This window comes from Symsagittifera roscoffensis, chromosome 1, assembly GCF_963678635.1.
Source record: "Symsagittifera roscoffensis chromosome 1, txSymRosc1.1, whole genome shotgun sequence".
NCBI lineage: Eukaryota > Metazoa > Xenacoelomorpha > Acoela > Convolutidae > Symsagittifera > Symsagittifera roscoffensis.
In genome coordinates, this window is record NC_087062.1 from 96,105,492 (window position 1) to 96,121,796 (window position 16,305).

Sequence of the window (16,305 nt, forward strand, 5' to 3'; positions counted from 1 at the left end):
TATGTTTCGACTTTATGAACTAAAAATGCCCGGGTTGACCTCACACCGAAAATAATTGTCATACAATTTTCAAAAAACAATAGAAAAAATTAAACCATTTCTGCGGTTTTTTGAGAACAGTTGAACATTTAGTTTTTTGTGTGCATAACGTAAACCTGGATACGATAATATTGGCTTTTTTTCTTTTCTCTTAAAATTTTTTTCAGAAACGCTGAAAATTCCTATTTCTTTTGTATGCCGTGTTTATGCATGTCTTGATCAATGTTTGATAATTTGAAAATTCAAAAATTTAAAATAATCATCATTGAAAAGTTTGGGGGCTATTCTCATGCGCGAAGGACCGAATGAGCGAAAAATTTCAGCCAATCAGAAATCGTTTTTATTTTTCTACTGTTTTTTCTGGAATAAAACTAACAATTTTAATTCGAAAACAAAAACAGTCGAAAGTCAATTATTAAAATGAATCAATTGCCAAAGTTGGATAGTAAAACATATCAAATGAAATTGAATAATATACACAAATACCAAAAAAAGTTACCATAAAATTTACAAATTTCGAGAAACAATAGAAATATTGTTCAAATATTGATCCAGAGTTATTACACCAGTTTCATATGATTTTCTTAACCTCCGCATTTTTGCGTTCAGTTGCTGCCATTTGAATTTTTGTGCTGTTTGTTTTTCGCCTCGTTCAATTCTGGAAGAAACTGTCTGCATTTTTTTTCTTGAATTTTTGGAAAAAAAAACGTCCACAATGATGGCCTGACACGGGCAATTTCTCGGTCTAAACTTGAATGCCAGCTTTCGCACATATTAATAGTTCGTAAATTGTATGGCCTGTTGTATACATTTCCCATTTCCCATATTAATTTTTTTCTTCATCCAAAATTTTAGAAATGAGTAAAAAAGTTGATAATTTTTGGCACACCAATTGCAAGCGACTGGACTTCGTTGCTTTGTCTGAGTCAATCGTAGTAATTTGCTACTAAATTTTGAGGAACGAACCCCATGGCGAAAATTTTCCGCGAAAAATTTTGAAATTTTTGATCTTTTTGTAAGTTCGAGTCAACCCCAGGGCTTGAAATCATCAAAAATGGGCTGGGTGTAAGGGAAATAGCAACCATTATGGACTGTATATTTTTTCTTGTAACTTCCCTGAACTGAATTTGTACTGGTTTTGCTGTTTTCCTTTAAAAAGCGCCCAGCACACGGGAATTTTTTGCTTTCCAAAAACCGCAAAAAATGTATAAATTTGATCAAATGACCGAGGCGCAGTTTTAAATGTGCCATCGCGAATAATTGTATCCATTTTCAACAAAATTCCTAAAGCTTTTTTCGTTGCGAAAATTGCTAAACCCACATCGGTGTTGAGATTCATCAAAAATTTTCCGTTTTGCTGAGATAAAGCCCAGGATCCATCAATTGTAACGTCCAAATTTTTTTGCGGCACTGGTGGCAGAGATTTTTTTCGCAAGATGAACTGCTTTTCAATTTCTGGAATTCAGGGGGCAAAAAATCACTGTTTTTGGTTGCTATGATAGTTTTTTCTATTGGGTGTTTTCGAAGTATTTCGAAAGATAATTCTCGAAATTTGTTTTCGGCAGTAAATTGATGATCGGGTTCGTGAAATGACATTCGTCGAAAGAAATAATTAAATTTTTAGAAATATTGGTAGTTAATTTGGCTTTGCAATCAGAATCGACACATCTGTAATAAATACGGCGTTTAGATATTTTGTTTATTGTATAATGAAACCCTTCAAATATAAAATTTGTTCCACTTCGCTGCGATCAGGGACAATTTGAAAAATGTCCATATTTCTGCCGTTTTATATTCGGACATAATTAATATTAAGTCCCTGGAAATGTTATATACTTTGAGATTTTCACGCTTTCTTTCCAATTTTGAATACTGAAATCTGATTGGCTGATTTTTTTTTGATTATTTAAGTATGCCTTAATTGTATGGCGTGCTTATGTATGTCTTGATCTGTTTAAGTATGCCTTCTTTTGTATGGCGCTGAAAAATCCTATTACTTTTGTATGGCGTGTTTATGTATGCCTTGATCAATGTTTGATAATTTGAAAACTCAAAAATTTAAAATAATCATCCTTGAAAAGTTTTTGTTACTCTTGTTATATCATTTGTGAAAATTTGTTTTCTAAGCATTGTTATTGCAAGACCTTGGTGGTCTGAGTAACCAAGGTCATTCTAACGTGTGTTGTGTTGCAACCACGGCCCAAAATTTTTCAGAAAAATTAAATTTAGAAACAAAGAACAACTTTTTGGTTTATGGAAAAAACACCTATCAAACAATTTCCATTTATGGGAAAATTTTATTATAGAGACTTCATACAATTTTCTGTACGTATGGAATTCTATGAAAAGAAATTTCCCTTTTACGAGAATTGTATGATGAGCATTTTCGGTCAACCCGGGTGGGTTTGTTTCCACTGATCCAGTTTTCTCAATTGAGGTTTTTTTTCATATTTTTGATCCATATGAAACACACAGGCGACACATCATTCGTATGCACAAAACAAGCAATCAGATATAACGCTAGTGAAAACTGAGCAAAACTTAGCTCAAATTTTCATTAAAAAGTCAAAATGAGAAAACATAGTAACTTTTCAGGTGAGCATAATAGTAAGGTACTATAACTTTTTTTATTGTTCCAAAATCACCAGAAACCCACACTGCTTAAAGACGAGGATTGTAACAGAAAAAGTTTCAAGTTTGCATTGGTTTAGTGCATTCATTGTTTTGATAACATGAAAAGTTTCGTTGACATTGCTAGTTAAATTTCTTACTAGAAAAAACTGACCGAAGACGGGCCATCGTTTTCTCTGAAACTTCGAAAAACAAACACAAAACTTATTGTAATCCGAGGCATTGATTTCAGCTTAACGCTTGTTGACATATGTCTAATATTACATTTCATTTCATAGTAACAGTGTCCCATTTGAATAATAAATTTTTTTCACTTCAATATTTCATAGTTCAGGGGGGGGGGAGGGATTTATTACTGATAAGACCCCATTCTTTTCAATCTTAAATAAGCTGGTTTCCCAGAAAACATCAAGTTTTCATATTATCAAAAAAATTATTTACTTTGCCTCCAAAGCCCACTCCCCATATTAGCACTTACTCACTTTCAAATAAAAACCATAAAAACGTTAACTTTGTTTGTAAATTTTTAAGAGCACAGCAATCGGCTACGTTAAAAAAAATGTGGTTATCTTCTGTCGAAGATAATTGGTCTTGATGGAGCTTCTTCGAAAAGTGATCGATACGTCATTAGTTCAGCTTGAGCTTGCCGATTAACTAAGAGGTTTGGGCATCAAATCAGTGAAAACTGTTCTTATTATGAATGTAATTGTCCCGACAACTCAGAAAGTTGAAATATTCTGTGGATTTGGGTGGTTTTTCACACCAATTTTGACTTCCTCCAAGAAAGCTTGTAGGGAGTCAAGTTTGGTATTATCTTAAAGCATTTATTGGTCGTAATTCGATTTTTTTTTACAGAAAATTCAGTTTCAAGAGAAATTGATTTTTGATTTTTAGACTTTTTTAGACAAAATTAACGAAACTGGCTGACAATTCCACCCATGTCGGCTAAAATGTCAATGTTTTTTTGGGTCTTATTGTTTTAAACTTCTTTTTTCTCCCAATAAGTCACCCTTTACTAATAAATAGTCATTAAATTTAGAAAAAAATGAAAATAATGTCAGTTTCTTAACTTATATCTTTATTTTGGTTTTTCCTTGAATTATTTTGGTTGTAACATTATGTGCTTCATCGTTTTAGTTTTTTTTTACTCTCGCTTATCGCAAGGGTAAAAAAACTAGAACGATGTATAACAGAATAAGGGTATTGCAATCGGGTACTAGACTTTTTCCAGTAAAAAACCGACCTAAAAGACCCTATGTTTCTACTTTTATCGACCTTTGCTTCGACCTATTTTGCTGTGCTTGACCTATGCTCATCCTGAGCTTGACCTATATTTTATCTCTGCTGGACTGTTTTGACTGTGCTCGATCGCTGTTGCGACTTTTTCGACTGTCAAATACTTTGAAAAATTAAAACTAAACTTTGATGTATGTCTTCTTGATAATTCTTCGTGGTGATGCTACATCTAAACGTAGCTATAAGCAGTACCAGATTTAGGGGGTGGGGCGGGACGGACGCCTTTTTTTCTCTCAGGGATTCGACCCCCTGCCGACCCATAGCCTATAAGAGTAGCTAAAATGCAGAGTACTAGCCGCTAAAGTTATTTTAAATTGATTTTTCCAATTCTGCTTTGATTTTTTAACACAATTGCACTGAAAAGGTTGTTCTGGAAACTGGCATCTGAAAATTTTTTGATAAATTGTTTTCCTGCCGCACAGACAATTAAGTTTCAGAAACTTGAATGGTTCCTTCTGATTTTTCTGGTTGACAGTATTCAACTCTCCTTAATTATTTTTCTAACAGAGTTCTTTTTTAAGATGTTTTTGCGCAGTTTTGAATTTGAAACTGTTTAAATTCTTCGAAAAAATTAGCATTAAAAAACAATTACAAAAATCAATCAGTTTTTCCAAGTGTGCACGAACCAAGTGTGCACGAACCCAAGTGTTCAAAAACAAAACAGGTCAAAGATATTGTTTTGAGCAGAGAAATTAATTTGTTTTAGCCTAAAATATATTTTTTTTCCAGGAGAAGCGGGAGTCAAATAGCGCACTTTTGCTTAAATTCAGAAAACCAATATTGCATCGATGATTTGTGTAATAGTTTGGTAACAACTTGGAGGTTTGCAGCTGACTCTTTATGAGCAGAAATTTGTCGCATTGATAGATAGCAAAAAATGGGTTTATTATTGACAAAACTGAAGGATTTTACGTTGTAATGAAGCCCTCAAAATTGATAGGAAGTTGCTTTTAGAAACCAAAAACTTTGCAATCACTGTACCGGAGTCTGTCACGGCGTTTTATTTTTTATCCGGGAAGAATGTTCCGATTGCGCGCTATTTTGAGATATCAAAATAAATCAAGTTTTGGAGCTATAATTTATTAAAGAAATTTTTTTTTGGAATTGAGAGAAAAAGAATGCCGACTGAAAAAAAAATGAAAATAAAACCAATCTGTTGCAGCGCAAATATAAAACAATAGTTTAAATGCATATAAAACTGAACCAAAATGTAAATGCATATAGGGACAGTAGCCAAGCGTATACAGGGTGCGTCCCGGCGGGTTCGGCGCCGGTTCGAATCCCGACTAGGTCATTTACTTTCTAGAACTCGAATATGCACCGAACTTGATGGGATGCTCCATACCCAGGTTCGAACCCCCCCCCCCCCAAAAACCTATTTTAACCGTCTTTTCGCTCAAATTTGGTTCAGCCTTGATTAAGGCTGACCTTTAAAAAGAGCAATTTGTCTCAAGGACAAATACTGGCCATTTTTGCAGCTTGCTTTGAGTTATGCAGGATATTGGGTTACTACCCGGATATTGGGTCTGTAGCACCAATATACGCGTCACAGACGACTACTCGGACACGGAGATCAGGTCCTCAACTGCTGTGCCAGGCATCAGATCCTCACATATATTAGACCTACATCCAAAATAAATATCACAACCACATCAGCCTACCCGAAAAAACAGTCAATTAGTCAACATATCAATTCACTCGATCATCTTCAGAGTAAGCAAGTGCTGCAGAAAGAGAGTCAGAATCAGTCCACGCTGGATGTAAATGAAGTGAGGAGAGGAAGAGCAATAGCGACCGAGGCGGAAGCAGCAGCCACAGAACAGAACTGCAGTACGACAGAGACCCTCATACGGGTGTCAAGTGCAACCAAAAAAAAGTGTGAGTGTCCAGTCAACTACAGACGTTTTGTGTGCTTTACAGAAGTGACTGCTGAACAATTTGTCTGCGACCGACCGAATGCTGCTTGAGAACCCAAAACCGGTGACCCTTCAATCTCCAAAACCGTCAAAAACTGTAAGACTCGTCTAGTTTTTATAAAGTTTTTCGTGCAATAAAATTACATATGATGTCTTATTGTGTATCACAACTCAAAGCAAGCTACAAGTGGTAATTTTTTCTCGATACCAAAAATTTTTTGGATATTTGTGAACAGAATATTAATCCGTGAAATCGGATCATAGACAAGGGGTACTAGACTAGTTTTTTGGATTGGTTTACGACTCGAACCTGCTGACCAAAACTTTCCAAAAAATTTTGGGAAAAAAGTAAAAAATTTCCAAAAAATCGTCAAAACGTCCCCATAATTCTGCGAAACTGTGCTGTAACATGACACCAACCTTATGGTAAGTGGTCTGGTAGCGAAATATCAGGCAAATTAAGTTGAGTTTTTTCATCCTCTGGTTTTTTCCGCGTGTGTTGTTGGAACTTAACCAATTTGCCTGATCCCCCACCCACATTGGTGAAACTGAAAGCCAGTACGCTTCAAGTAAATCTAAGCCGTTTCAGCCCGTCCGATTATTGACTTCGTTGCGCGACACTAATGTTAAGTGGCCAGGTACGGTGATATTAAGTGAGTTAAGTTGAATTCTTTCATCCTCAGGTTTACTCCGTGTGCGTTGTTGGAGTTCAACCGACCTACTTAATTTCCCCGCCCCATTGGTACTTTAGCGTAACGTAGCCGTCGCATAGGTCTCTTGAGTGTATGGTATTCATTCTAGGAGCTAGTTCCTTGGATCACGCGCTCCGTAAACTATCCGCACCGTCTCAAAAGCGCGTGAAAGAGACTTGTTTCACAAAGCCCGGTTTAAGCTTTAACTTTAACGCCAGGGACTCGCAGAAAACTATCCAATACTATTTGCACTACTTTTTGTCGAATCGGAAAGATCTAGTTATTTGGCACGACGCCATAAATAACTCCATTAGTAAGCACCGAAGTAACAACAACCGTAGTTTGAGTACTGACCAACATAAGAGCCTTCTTTTGAGATACAAGGATAATATTACCGCTATTGTATACTGTCGCCGCAACGGTACGAACAATATAGAAAAGGAGTTGAAAAAGACAGGTATTCTCGTTCTTAACATAGTTGAGGATTTTATCTCAAAGCGAAAGGCCAAAGACCAAATACTTATCGAAAAGTATAAAGAGCTGCACCAGCCCCCTTCCCTTGAGTTGAAGACTCTGTTGTTACTTAGACGATACAGTGCTGACCTAAATACACTGAAAGCTAAGAAGAAGCGGAACCGTTTGTCGCCTAAAAATTGTAGAGCGATTCACAACAGACTTAAAGCATTAAAACTTTAAGTTACTCCCCCTTGTAAGTTATTGATGTATTAGAGTATTTTGTGGATTTGCTTGAGTGAAAATAAAAAATTTTTCTAAGAGTCGTTTATTTCTGAAAATATTAAGCATGGAAGTTAAATTTCAGGAGAAAATTAAGAAGTTGTTTGAGAAACGTAGCAATCTCGAAAACGAACTTTATAAATGCCATGAAACAATTTTCGATTACATAGAGAGTCAGAGTCGTTGCTCAAAAAACGATACCTATATTGAAAAACGTAGGAACTATATAGAACAAGCGGTCGAGATAAATACTGAGTTGATTGATATGGCTGCAAAAAGTGCCAATCCCGACGAATTGATACCGGCACAGGATATGTGGCTTCATAAGTTGACTCAAAGCAACGATAAAGTTTTACAGGAAGCTATTACATATAAAACAAGTTTTGAGGCAGTAACAGAGCCGGACAACATAGATAGCAGCTCAAAAGTTTCTCATCATTCTGAAAAAAGTGAAAAACCCCAGTCGCATAAAACAGTTACCCGCTCTAAGGTGTCACACCGAAGCAGCCGACATCATCAATCGGGTTCTCAGAAATCTAGTCGTTATACCGCGGCTCCGTCGAAAACACTTTCTGAGAAAAAGCGCGACTTAATGATTTTAAAGAAACAACAAGAGGAACTTGAGAGGCAGGCAAAGGTATCATTAAGACTGAAAGAGCAGCAAAACAAGATGAAACAATATGTTTTAGAACAACAAAGCAGTTTAGAGTTGGAAGAATTGGCTAAAGAACAAAGGAAAAAACTGGCAGAAATTGAGTTGAAAGGGCTTGAGTTAGAAGATGAGTTGTCGGAAATCAGCGAGAATGCTGAGGAAAGTGGTTTAACTCGAATCTCTCCACAACTAACAATAGACGAAAAGGATCGTACGCGTCACTGGGTCGAATCTGTCGACCACAATCAGCCTGATGCTGTTGTAGCTCCCAATCAAAAGCAGCACGTTCTTTCGATAGCTCCTGAGGCAACTTATCCTGCATCAACAAATTACTTGGTCTCATCAAGTTTTACAGGTGTGAATAATTGCCAGGCAGCTTCTAGTGATCCGGGATTTTATTACAGTAACCACATTCACGGACAACAACATAATTTGTCGAATTTGGTCCGATCGCAGGTTTCCGTTAACAATCCAGTAGGGTTGCAGCAGGTCATTCAACCTGTTTCTAATACTTTGCCTCAGCAAACTTTTCTGTCCACTCATCCGGTGCTAGGCAATCCAAACACAGGTTCAGTAGTCCCGGTAACTTCTGAAAACTATTTTGCTCCACCAACATCTGCAGAAGTTCCTTCTGGTGTAGCACCGTTTGTTTCTGCATCAACAGCAATTAATCAGGTTTCTTTAAGTCATCAAACTACAGGATCAGTAGTAGCTGGCCACCAAGCACCTGTAATCCCATCACAACAACATATGGGTGTTCCCGTTAGTAGTTATAACTTTTCAAGTGACCACTATAATCCTTATAGTAATTTGTGGAGACCAGCTGTTGCTGCCCCTTTAATTTCAGCTCAACAACAGTACGTTCCTTCGACAACTGTTTTTTCCGCAGTAACTCCGATTGTTCCTACGAATAATTTTGTTCCTTATACAAGTGGAGGGACTGTGTTCTTTGCACAGCCTGAAATTTCTTCACATGCTAATCAACCGTTCGTTCCTGATTGTCACGGTAACTCTTCGAGTTACACAGAGCCAACTCCCGTTAATTCACCTGGTGCAGACGTCGAGCGTCCACTTTCGACACGAGAGTTGGTTAATATACTCATGCACAGCCGAAAAGATCATCTCCCTGAGTGGAAGCTGACCCAGTTCGATGGCAACCCGCTTAATTGGCATGAGTGGTTTGGGCAGTTCATATCGACGGTCGATTCAGCCATACTCAGTGACGATGAAAAGCTTACCTATCTGAAAACGCTCGTAGTGGGTAAAGCAAAATCCGCAATCGCTGAGTATAGCTATAGCGGAGTACTATATAAAGACGCATTAGCAACTCTTCAAAGAAAATTCGGGCAGCCGCATGCTGTAGTAGGGGCTCATCTAGATAAATTGAGTAATTTTCCGCCGCTCAAAATGCATAACTCGGAAAATGTAATTGGATTTTCCTCTGCAATTTCTGGAATTAATGCCGTATTCAAGTCGCTGTCTTTTAACGACGACCTGAAAAGTGTTAACTTACTGAATCAAGCTGTGAGTAAGCTTCCCCCAAACCTTAAGGAAGCATGGTCAATGCAAACCGTAAGACGCCAGTGGCATCGACCAACTCTGCTAGATTTCAACGAATGGCTTAAAGAAAAAGCGGAGGGTCATGAGAAGCTAAAAACAATTAATTCTAAGGTCAAGTCTGAAGTAAAGCAAAAAGTAGGTACGAAAGTGTTTGCTAGTAATGCAAAAGTGAGTGATAAGACTAAGGAAAAACCAAAGTTCCCTCCATGTTCTGTATGTAAAGGTCAACACGCTCTTTGGAATTGGGCCGTATTCAAAGAAAAAAACGCTACGCAACGAGCGAAACATGTAGCCGAACAAAAACTTTGCTTTGCGTGTTTACAGAGCAATCACAGTTTTCGTAATTGTAGCAAGGCCAGAACATGCCCCAAGCCAGATTGTGAAAGCACGCACAACGTGCTCTTACATGGAGCGGAGAAAATTTTTCCTCCTAAGGATACTAAAAATTCCCCGGCGTCAGGTAACGCAAACACTAAACATGTATCGACTAACGCTGCCGTCGGCGATATTCATAGCCAGGAGTCAACTTAAGGCCTCCTGCCAGTTGCGTCACTCGCCGTCTCTTCGGATGCGACAATTACTAATGCCCTAGCTCTTTGCGATAGTGCTTCCACGCACTCATGGGTATCCGCCGATCTCGTAAAACGCCTCCATTTGGTTGGCACTCCCGTTAACCTCACCATAAATGGATTCAATTCCACGAGCGTAATGAAAACTCATCAAGTAAGTTTTCAAGTTTACGCCGAAACGAATAAAAGTGAATTTTCGTTTTCTTTTCGAGCTTATGTTAAGGATCATATTCGCATTGGATCGGATAGCATAAGTATTCCTGAATTACAGGAAAAATACCCGCAGTTGGCTCCGATCAAACCTATACATTATAAGTATGAGGACGTCAAAATAATTATTGGACAGGATTTCTACTATGCCATAAGACCCGTTGAGTACCTTCTGGGGGAGGACTCTATTTCACCGTGCGCCGTACGCCTTCCGATAGGTTGGGTTTTAAGTGGTCCGTTACCGCCGTCCTTTCAGTCGAACTCGTCTTGCTTTAAGTGTGTTGTCGAAGACATGTCTCTTGCGGACCAAATTAAAACTTGGTATGAGTTGGAGTCATATGGAGCCTTCAAGCAGGTAGATGCCCGTTCCGCCGCCGACAAACGCGCTTTGTCCGTTTTGAAAAATGACACCTTTCACGATGGTGAGGGGTACATTGTACCAATGTTTTGGAACGATAAGGAAAGTAGTTTACCGAATAACTATTTTTCCTCCTTAGCTCAATTAAAGTCTTTGGAAAAGAGGCTAGATAAGGATCCGTCGCACCGTGAAAAATACGCCGAAACAATAAGAGAAGATATACAAAAAGGATATGTCATAACCGTTAAGGCACACGATCCCAAATCACGAGCCGATCGTGAGTGGTATCTCCCGCATCACCCGGTGTTGAACCCGAATAAACCCGGTAAGGTGCGCCGAGTCCTCAATGGGGCATCGAAGTGTCATGGTGCTTCCTTGAACAAATCTCTGTTGGTTGGCCCGGATCTCCTTCAAAACCTCATTTTTGTACTTATAAGATTCCGTCAGCATAAATACGCCGTTTCAGCTGACATTGAAGGGATGTTTTTACAGTTTGGAGTCCGTGAAGAAGATCAACCTTCTCTTCGTTTTTTGTGGCGGGAGGACCCCACATCAAGTGTGGTAGTTCACCAATATACGCGTCACATTTTTGGTGCTCGTGACTCGCCGACTTGTGCGAATTTTGCTTTGCAGAAGACTGCAACGGATAATCAAGCTGAGTACCCCGAAGCTGCTTCGGCTGTTGTCCAGAAATTTTATATGGATGATTATCTGGATTCTTTTCAAAACAGCGATGACGCCTTGAATTTAGGTAGAGATTTAATCTCGTTGCTTAAACTAGGTGGGTTTCGTCTAACAAAATTTGTCAGCAACGTGCCCGACGTAACAACCGCTCTTGATCCGGACAACCGTGAGTCCAATTCGTCTGTTAAAGATAATTGTGCGAGTCCAGACCAGTCGTCGCATGTTCTCGGTCTTAAGTGGGACCACGTTAAAGATACATTAGTAGTTAGTAGAGGGGTTGATCGTCCACTAGACAAAGCAATCACTCAGCGTACCGTGTTGAGTTTTGTTTCCTCTGTTTTTGATCCAATTGTGTTAGTGGCTCCGTATACCGTGAAGGCTCGCCTTCTATTAAAAGATATCTGGCGAATCAGCGGTCAAAAATGGGACGATGATCTGCCAGAGGAAATCAAAAAGCAATTCCTTGAGTGGCACTCAGGTTTTCATTTGTTAGGTTCTCTGACAATACCTCGCAGCTATTTCACTGAGCCTTTCGACCGAATAGAACTTCACATGTTCGGTGATAGTTCGCAGGATGTTTTCTGTGCCGTCGCTTTCCTTCGTGCGCGACTTGTTAGCTCCCATCAGACCGAATTAGCCTTTGTGTTTGGCAAAGCCCGCGTCGCGCCTATGAAAGCGCTTTCTATTCCAAAGTTAGAGCTTCAAGCGGCTCTTCTTGCAACCCGCTTAAAAGAAGAAATTTTGAAAGGTCTCACTTTCAAAGTTACGGATATTTTCATGTGTACAGATAGTACCACTGTTCTTCAGTGGCTTCACTCTTGTAGTAAACTACCCGTTTTTGTTGATAATCGCACTGGTGAGATTCTGGAGTCTACCAGCACTGATCAGTGGCATCACATACTTAGCGGTGATAACCCAGCTGATACCGGTACACGAGGGATTTCTTCGGAAGCCCTCAAGGAAAGCAGCTGGGTTAATGGCCCTAGTATATTAAGAACAACTGATTGGCCGTTCAAGCCCGATACAAGGGTTATCGATAAAATAAGACTCAAAGGACCATCATGTGATATCGACATTTGTCTGGAAAATTGGTCAAATTTCGTCGTCGATGTTTTGACAGAAGAAAATCTTCCCTTCGGAAAATGGGAGAGATTCAATTCAATTGTTAAATACAAACGCGCTGTAGCATTTTTGTTACGATGGCTGCCATCCCATAAACATTTCCGGTCGAGTATATTAGAAATTACAGACCCGTCTGAAATGGATTTTGCTGAACAGAAGCTCATTTACCTGTCCCAGGGTGAGACATTCCCTAGTGAGCTAAAACTACTAAGATCCGGTAAAGTTATCACAAGGAATAGTCGGATCGCCAAGTATTCGCCGTTCATTGGACCAGCTGGCATCCTTCGCTCGACTGGGCGCATCAGCCGCTTGGTTAATTCCGATTTCGATAGCAAGCATCCGATTATACTTGATGCACGTCACGCGGTTGTTCGGTTTTTGGTTCAGCACTTGCACGTTAGGAATTTCCATCAAGGCTTGGATTACATGCGTTCGGTGGTTAATTTGAAGTACGTCGTGTTAAATTTGCAATGGTTGCTGCGAAACATTGAAAATACTTGCGTCGTGTGCCGAAAACGCAAAGCGCAAACCGTAACTCATATGATGGCTGATCTGCCCATTGAAAGGCTGGGTTACAAGCAACCTCCATTCACTAACACAGGTGTTGACTACTTTGGGCCGTTCCTAGTTCCAATCCGGAGAAGTACGGAAAAGAGGTGGGGTTTTTTGTTCACCTGTCTCACTACTAGAGCGGTGCATATTGAAGTGGTCCCCTCGCTCGACACAAGCTCTTGTGTGATGGGCGTAGAGAGGTTTATTGCACGTCGCGGTACTCCGACTACTATCATGTCCGACAACGGAACGAACTTTGTTGGCGCTCAGAAAGAGCTCTTAGCTTGCGTTGAGAGTTGGAACAAGCTCGCAGCCGCTGTTTTTGTTCAGAAAGGGATAAAGTGGAAATTCAATCCACCCAGCGCACCGCACCATGGTGGGTCCTGGGAGCGATTAGTTCGGAGTGTTAAGCGCGTCTTGTATGACATCCTAGGCAACAGGAGAGTAACTGAGGAGGTTCTAGGAACCACGCTGTGCCTTGTTGAGCAATCACTCAACGCTAGACCGATAACAGCCGTTAGTTCCGATCCGCTAGATTTAGAGGCGTTGACCCCGAATCATTTTATCCTTGGTCAGCACGCAGCGAGTTTTCCGTCGCTAAGTTTCGAAGACAACTTCGACCATAAGAAGCGGTTCGCCAGAGCGCAATCATACGCTAACGCAATATGGACACGGTGGATGCGGGAATACGTTCCTTCCCTCAATAGGAGGGCAAAATGGCACAACCAGTCAGACGTTAAGTTGAAAGCCGGCGACTTGGTTTGGGTCATAGAGCCTGACACTCCACGTGGACATTATCCAATCGCACGTATCCTAAGACTGCACTATGGCAAGGACGGATGCGCGAGATCCGCCGACATAAAGACAGTAACGAGCGAACTGACCCGCCCGACCGTAAAGCTCGCTCCCGTTCTTCCTTGTTTAGGGGTGGAGGATGTTGCAGCGCAAATATAAAACAATAGTATAAATGCATATAAAACTGAACCAAAATGTAAATGCATATAGGGACAGTAGCCAAGCGTATACAGGGTGCGTCTCTGCGGGTTCGGCGCCGGTTCGAATCGCGACTAGGTCATTTCCTTTCTAGAACTCGAATATGCACCGAACTTGATGGGATGCTCCGTACCCAGGTTCGAACCCCCCCAAAACCTATTTTAACCGTCTTTTCGCTCTAATTTGGTTCAGCCTTGATTAAGGCTGACCTTTAAAAAGAGCAATTTGTCTCAAGGACAAATACTGGCCATTTTTGCAGCTTGCTTTGAGTTATGCAGTTTATTGTGGCCGATGTTACCGATGTTAACAATAAAAAAAGTTTGTTAAAAATATCATTATATTACGAAATTTCCAGAGTTATTTTCCCGATAAAATACTCGTTAATTCAAGTGTTTAAAAACCGTTTTTTATATAATCGTGGAGATTGACGCGCACACCAATCTGTGATTGAAGACCATTAATTGACAATTTCAAACTATACGTAGTAAAACAGCCAATGAAAGTCAGATAGGTCAATCATTCTTGGCATCCTAATGATTCCATCCAAGAATATGGCCTTGCTCAGAAATCAGCGATGACTACTTAAGAAGCACACCCATAATAGGGATTTCTTATTGTTTTGACTTTCCAAAAAATTAACGGAAATTGTGTTTGAAGTGATACCATTATTCACACCAATTTCGGCTACCAAGTAATAAACTTTCAGAAAAAAAAAACAATTTATACTCCAATCAAGATATAGCCGTCATGAGTTGAATGAATTTATTTTTCGTCGAGAATGATCCCGCTTTCAAATTTCTTCTAAAATGAATTGAGGTAATCTAATTGGTCATTTTAATTCCCCATTTGTTTGAATGTTTTTGAAATTACCGTTCTATTTTGGTTGTTGCCAAGGAAAGTTAAAGTTAATAATTTCTAATTTATCAAAATTTTCAAAGCTAAAAACTATTCGAGGCCCTTAAAGGGCAGTCGGAGTTTTGTGGGCTTTACCCTGATACGAACCCTCTTGCTTTTGCTTTGAAGAACTTTGCTTCAAACAAGTCAGAGAGTTTTCGCGAGTCAAGAAGATTAGAATTTTGTAATACCTAAACAAATATTCAGTTACAGTTTGCTGGCTGCTTTTTATCAAGCTGGGTCACAATCTCGTACAAGTTACTTGATAGAAAACAAGACTGCTCGTATCAGGGTGAAACATAAAAATTCTGACTGCCCGTCACAGTCTGTGAATCAGTTTTTAAAAACCAACTGAGCAAAAAGTGTTAGAATTTCCAAAAATAATGAAGCAAAAATTTGAAATATAATGAAACTAAACCACCTACGTACCTATTCCAAGTACAAATATTCTCAGCGTCACGTAATAAAAACACCAAATATCTTCCTATATTTTAATTTGGAACCATACATGAGCGGATTAAATAAGCACTGTCGCCGCGATAGCACAAAAACATTGTTAGTTAATTGTCTTTCATTAGTTGATTTGCCAAAATTCGATAACCGATAATTTTTCAAAAAAGGATCACAGGTGAATAGCTTTTTTAATTTTAGCTTACGGCTACACCGGCTTTCCGATGGTATAAAAATTCCGTTCAAAATTGCTGATTAAAAAGTCAAATTTGGTCTGGAGAAAAAAAAATCCCGAGCACAAATATTCTGTCAATTTCTAACAATGACGAAACATATTAGAAATTTGGGTTACCCATTTTTTGCTATCTATCAATGCGACAAATTTCGGCTCAAAAAGAGTCAGCTGCAAACCTCAAAGTTGTGGCCTGGTGGGTGGGGGGATGTTAACTTGATCCCTTTCAAAAACGTGACAAAAAATTGTGTCCGCGATAGCAAGTTCTTGTCACATTTCTTGAAAACCAGATAAGTAAAATGATTCAAAAAAATTATCCAGTGACCAGGGGCGGATTTAGGGGGGGGGGGGATTTGACGACCCTCAGGGATTCGACCCCCTCAGACTCATCTAGACTCATCAATAATAGACTCATCTTATCAAAGGCTAGCTACTCCAATTATTGCAATAATAGATTCGATTTATCATTTACTATATATTGAGTATGGAGGAAATAACAATTTTGAAACAAAAAAAATTAAGTTTTCAAATTTCGCTGAAAATATTTTTTTTGCCGAAATCTTTGGCACATAAATCGAAGGTTACTCGAAATATGAAGCTTTTGATTCTACCATTGGTGGTGTTTAATTGAGGTTTCTGCAGTTTAATTGAGGTTTCTGCACCACTGAAAAGCAATCAAGCCTGTCTGGGCATAGTCCATTTCTGCTGAGTGGGATGTAA

At 39.3% G+C, this 16,305-nt stretch overlaps 1 protein-coding gene across 1 annotated transcript in view; it reads right to left on the reverse strand.

Annotated features, from left to right (window-relative positions):
• Nucleotides 1-16,305, reverse strand: part of LOC134841087 (ryanodine receptor 2-like) — a 168,306-nt gene that overhangs the window by 32,874 nt on the left and 119,127 nt on the right. The window lies entirely within an intron of this gene.